The sequence below is a fragment of the Loxodonta africana genome, chromosome 6 (genome assembly GCF_030014295.1).
Source record: "Loxodonta africana isolate mLoxAfr1 chromosome 6, mLoxAfr1.hap2, whole genome shotgun sequence".
Classification (NCBI taxonomy): Eukaryota; Metazoa; Chordata; class Mammalia; order Proboscidea; family Elephantidae; genus Loxodonta; species Loxodonta africana.
The window spans coordinates 81,374,685-81,380,593 of NC_087347.1; the positions used below are offsets into that span (position 1 = coordinate 81,374,685).

Below are 5,909 nucleotides of genomic sequence, written 5' to 3' on the forward strand. Positions count from 1 at the left end.
CAGAAAAATAATTGGACTAGTAATTTTCATTCTTTGATCTAAACCAGCCGTTCTTAAATTTGGTTGAGCATCAGAATTATACGCTTGGCTTGTTAAAACACAGATTGTTGGACCCTACCCTCAAAGTTTCTGATTCAGAAGGTCAGGATGGGGCCTGAGAATTTGTATTTCTGAAGTTTCCAGATGATGCCGCTGCTTCTGGCCCAGGACCTACATTTTCCAAACCACAGACATAAACCAAGAACCATAAAGAACTCCAAAAGCTTGCTAGCAATAATCTTGAGAAGAATAAGAGAAATGTCAGTTCTTATTACAAAGTTCACCTCAATGATATAGGCTGCAGTGGTTTCCAAACCTGGCCCTGCTTGAAAAATCACTTTAAAAATAGAAATTTCCATTCCTACCTCTCCAGATTTGGTTTAGTTAGCCTTGGATGGAACCCAGAGTTTGATATTTTTGACAAGCATCCCAGTTGATTTTGATGCAAGCCTATTTCCCTACCTTGCTTAGGAATCAATGATTAGAGGGGAGTTGTTATTTTGTAGGGCTCCTTATGATGCGGCTGTTAAGAGTTCAGCTGCTAACCAAAAGGTCAGCAGTTCGAATCCAACAGCTGCTTCTTGGAAACCATATGGGACAATTCTACTCTGTCTGATAGGGTTGCTATGAATCGGAATTGACTCAATGGCAATGGGTTTGGTTTTGGTTTTAGTGTCACTTTGTATAGCAGTTATCTGTGAAGCTTGTTTTAAAACTCTAATCATTAACCCAGCTAGTCAAATTCCATAGGTCTGGATAGGGCTCAGGAATCTGAGATCTTAACAAACACCAGCCTTCAAAGTAAGTTGTTTAAAATACCCATTGAAGGTGGAGAAAGAAAATATTAGATTAATTTATTGAAAAATTTTTATCTGAAAATTAAGAGAGGCATTAATCTTTGCAAACACTCTGGCCCTCACAATGAGTCCACAGTTGAGGGCATTCATGCGACTCCTGCCGTTGGATGAAGAGTGGACATTTAACATTTAACATGGAGGCTGGGTTGACAGCAATGCTCTCATTCAAGTATTTTTACAATATGCAGCAGTTCATGCAAACCCATGTAGGTGGATTTATGGATTATTTTTTCTAGTTTTCGCTGACCTCACCCTTTCACAAAATAGACTACCAAAAACCAAGCCAATCTATTGTTGTCAATTCTGACTCATAGTGACCCGATAGGACAGATTAGAAGTGCCCCTTAGGGTTTTCAAGGAGCAGCTAGTGGATTAAAATTGCTGACCTTTTGGTTTGCAACTGAGCCCTTAATCACTGTGCCACCAGAGCTCCACAAATTGGACTAGTGGCTTAAAAGAATTGTAATTGAAGATATTACAAATAATGCAACCACAAGAGAGCGATATAAAAATGGCGGTGTTGATACATTTCCTGCTAGTACAAGCTCTTTACCAACTGAATTAAGAAGAAAAATCTACTCAGAGTTTACAAGAAGTTGATTAATAGAAAAGAAAATAACTCTTTTCCTAAAGAAATTCAGGCCATAGAAAGAAGAGTTTGAAAATGGATGTTTCCATCACTATTTGTTGCTGAAAATCTGAATACTTAAAAACTTGGAAATCAATTTTTACCTTGATTTAAAATCTTCCAATGGGTTTTGAACAATTCTGACAATTGTTAACAGATGTAACTATCATCTTATGATTAGTTCGCAAGAAAAACTGAAGGACATCAGGGAAGATTAAAGCTGACTGCTTGAATTTCAACAACAACAAAAAGCCAGCCAAGGATGTATTTTTTTCATTTGGATCTGTTTGTGTGTGTGTGTGTGTGCCATCTAAGTGGAGTCCCTGGTCGGTGTAAACGGTTAAGGAGCTTGGCTGCTGAACGAAAATTTGGACGTTTAACTCCACCCAGAGGCACCTTAGAAGAAAAGTCTGGTGATCTACTTCCAAAATATCAACCACTGAAAACTCTATGGAGCATAGTTGTATTCTGATACACATTGGGTTGCCATGAGTAAGAACTGGTTGGAAAATGACTGGTGGTTTTTTAAGGTGGGCTTATTAAAACCAAGTATCTAAGTAAACTGAACTTAGACTTGGACTTACAAACGTCTATATTATAAAATATAAAGGCAAAATATTTCATAAATAATTGTTGCTGTTGTTTGGTGCTATCAAGTTGGTTCCGATTCATAGCAACCCTATGTACAACAGGATGAAATGCTGCCAGGTCCTGCGCCATCCTCACAATCATGGTTATGTTTGAACCCATTGTTGCAGCCACTGTGTCAATCCATCTTGTTGAGGGTCTTCCTCTTTTTCGCTGTCCCTTTACTTTACCAAGCACGATGTTCTACTCCAAGGACTGGTGCCTTCTGATAACATGTCCGAAGTATGTGAGACCTTGTCTCGCTATCCTCACTTCTAAGGAGCATTCTGGCTATATTTCTTCCAAGATGGACTTGTATCTTCTCTGGCAGTCCATGGTATATATTTTATAAATAATATAATATATATATCCTTTCACCATATTTATTCAATCTGTATGCTCAGCAAATAATCTGAGAAGCCAGACTATATGAAGAACAGGGCATCAGGATTGGAGGAAGACTCATTAACAACCTGCGAATGCAGATGACACAACCTTGCTTGCTCAAAGTGAATAGGGCTTGAAGCGCTCGCTGATGAAGATCAAACACCACAGCCTTCAGTATGGATTGCACCTCAATAAAAAAAAAAAAATCCTCACAACTGGACTAACAAGGAACATCAAAATAAATGGAGAAAATCCTGAAGTTGTCAAGGATTTCATTTTCCTTGAATCCACAATCAACACCCATGGAAACAGCAGTCAAGAAATCAAAAGACGCATTGCCTTAGGCAAATCTCCTGCAAAAGACCTTTTTAAAGTGTTGAAAAGCAAAGATGTCACCTTGAAGACTAAGGTGCGCCTGACCCAAGCCATGGTGTTTTCAATCGTCCCATATGCATGCAAAAACTGGACAGTGAATAAGGAAGACCGAAGGATTGATGCTTGGTGGATTTGAATTACCAACCTTTTAGTTAGCAACTGAACTCTTAACCACTATGCCACCAGGGTTTCTATGGCTCCCTGCAATACAGTTTGACAACCATTTTCTTCCTATTTACCACTTTTTGTACATGCTTTGTGCTGTGTTTTAGCTCATGCTTTCTCTGTTTTGGAGTGTTCTTTAAAAATTTTTTTTTTTTCCTTATCAATACTTCGGTTATTCCTCAAGGTTTATACTACCTAAATGCCTCACAATTCTGGAAGCCTTGTCTAATCGCTCTTCTGTCTTTTGAGCTTCTTATTGACCTAATAACTCAAAACATTTACTCTGTACTATTATTTAGGCTAAGCAGTCCTAGTAGTGCAACAGATAAGCTGCTAACTGTTGGGAGTACCCAGTGGCTCTGCAGGAGAAAAACCTCACGATCTGCTTCCATAAAGACTACAGTCTAAAAAGCCCTATGGGGCAGTTCTACTCTGTCCCATCAGGTTGTTATGAGTTGTAATTGAACACGTGGCTTCTAACAACAACATTGTCTAGGCTAATTGTTTTGTTGTTGTTGTGTGTCACCAAATTGATCTCGACTCATAGCAACCCTATATGATAGAGTAGAACTGCCTCCATAGGGTTTCCAAGGCTGTAAACTTTATGGGATCAGATTAACAGGTGTTTTGTCCCACAGACCGGCTGGTGGGTTTGAAACTCTAACCTTTTGGCTTGCAGCCAAGGACTTAACCATTGCACTACCAGGGCATCTTAGGCTACTTGTTTAGGTCTCCACTATATAAGGTCGCTATGAGTCAGGATCGAGCGGACGGCAGTAGGTTTGGTTTTTTTTTTTTTAATACATATCATATAAAATCTATGACTACAGGTACTCTGTGTTACACAATTTTATAATACCTACAAAACCTATTGTACTTTATACTTAGTAGGTGCTTGGCAAATATTTGTTAAATAATTTTCACCTTTTAAGTATTCTCCTGGATTTCTTTGGTTAAATCCTAGCATTAATTCCAACACTACTTAATCTGGAACACAATCAATCAGATTTGTACGTATCTAAAAAATTTTTTTTTATGACTAGTAACTGATCTATATGCACTTCAGTGTTGAGAAGTTATTGTTAATTGCATATTTTTAAAATGGGTTAGTTAGCCACAGTTAACTTTGAGATATGAGGCATGAAAATAAAACTCCTTATAAACATAAGTATTGTGCAAAAGGCATTCTATTTTCGTTTTTTTTTTAATTCCATTGGCATAGAGTTATAGGCATAGAGAGAATATGAGATGTTGTCTACTGTAATTATTTTCAAACTGTGCACTGCAGAGTCCTAGCAGTACATTGGAGCCCCCTAAAGGGCCACAGTTGGTGGTAGTATATTGATGGAGAGAGAAGAAAGCAGTAAACCAGGATTTGGGGTTATTTAAACAAATTGTCTGTTGGTTAAACAAAAAAAAAAAAGAAAAAGAAAACCAATTATCTAATTCCTCTTAAACAAATGAACTAAAATAATCCCAGACAGAAATCGTCTAATCTTCGTCATAACTTTCTCTACGAAAGGAAACAATTATACGCCGATTTAAGTATTTACAGGGAAAACTTCCAGAGAGTAATGTTGATTTTGGATGTTTAGGAAGACCACACAACTATGGTTCTCAGAGACTGTCTGATTTAATGCCCTGAAAATTCTGTAAAACTACATTCCTTATCATACCAGTGGGAACCCTGGTGGCCTAGTGATTAAGAGCTATGGCTGCCAACTAAAAGGTCGGCAGTGCGAATCCAACCAGGTGCTCCTTGGAAACCCTATGGGACAGTTCTACTCTGTCTTACAGGGTTGCTATGAGTCAGAATCAACTCCACGGCAATGGGTTTATGGATCATACCGGTTAAGAGACGGGGAGTGGATCTAACATTTAATTAACACTTACTATAAAAAAAAAAAAAAAAAAAATTTTTTTTTTTTATATTCAAGCCAATGAGTTAGGTTCCATTCTCACAACAGCTTTATAAAGTACTACAGATGGTCAGTTTTCCAAAGTAATTCGGTTAAGTTGTGGAGTCAGGATTAATTGAACGCACTTAGTAAATGAGACAATGAGTGAAAACTACTTAGCATGTTAAAACTTTGTGTTCATTTTTTCTTGAAAATTAAAGGTTTTAAAAAATTTTTATTTCCTAAATCTGAGCATAAGGTAGTCTTTGCTTCTTAAAGAACTAAATCAATGGTGCCTCAGGCTGCTGTTTATTGTTAAAAAAAAAAAAACCAAACCCAGTGCCGTGGAGTTGATTCCGACTCATAGCATCCCTATAGGACAGAGTAGAACTGCCCCATAGAGCTTCCAAGAAGCGCCTAGCGGATTCGAACTGCCGACCTTTGGTTAGCAGCCATAGCACTTAACCACTACGCACCAGGGTTTCCAAAAAAAAAACATGGAACACTTCACGAATTTGCACATCATCCTTGCTCAGGGATCATGCTAATCTTCTCTGTATTGTTTCAATTTTAGTATATGTGCTGCGGAAGTTAGAAGTGATAAAACACAACATTGATATATACTAACAACAGTAGCTTCCCTAAAAGATGTATTATAAATCACACAAATCTAGTATAAGTCATTTAATATCAACATAGCTCTCAAAATAAGAGCAGAATACATCTCACTTGTGATAGCAGTCTGTGGTTGTTAGGTAATAGGAACAGAAGTTTCTGCTGCAGCCATTTCCTTTCTTTTGTCAATTAGCTACCAGAAATACTAAAATAGATATTATAGTACTTTGTGTGACTATGGTTAGAGACACAGTCAATGCAATGATACATGTCTTAGTTTCCTGGTGCTACTGCAACAAATACCACAAGTAGGTGGCT

General features: G+C 37.7%; 1 non-coding gene across 1 annotated transcript; it reads right to left on the reverse strand.

Moving 5' to 3' along the window:
- Positions 1-5,467: 5,467 nt before the first annotated feature.
- On the reverse strand, positions 5,468-5,574 carry LOC111749500 (U6 spliceosomal RNA). The gene has a single exon (XR_002784632.1). It is a non-coding gene; the product is annotated as a U6 spliceosomal RNA (small nuclear RNA).
- Positions 5,575-5,909: the final 335 nt, after the last annotated feature.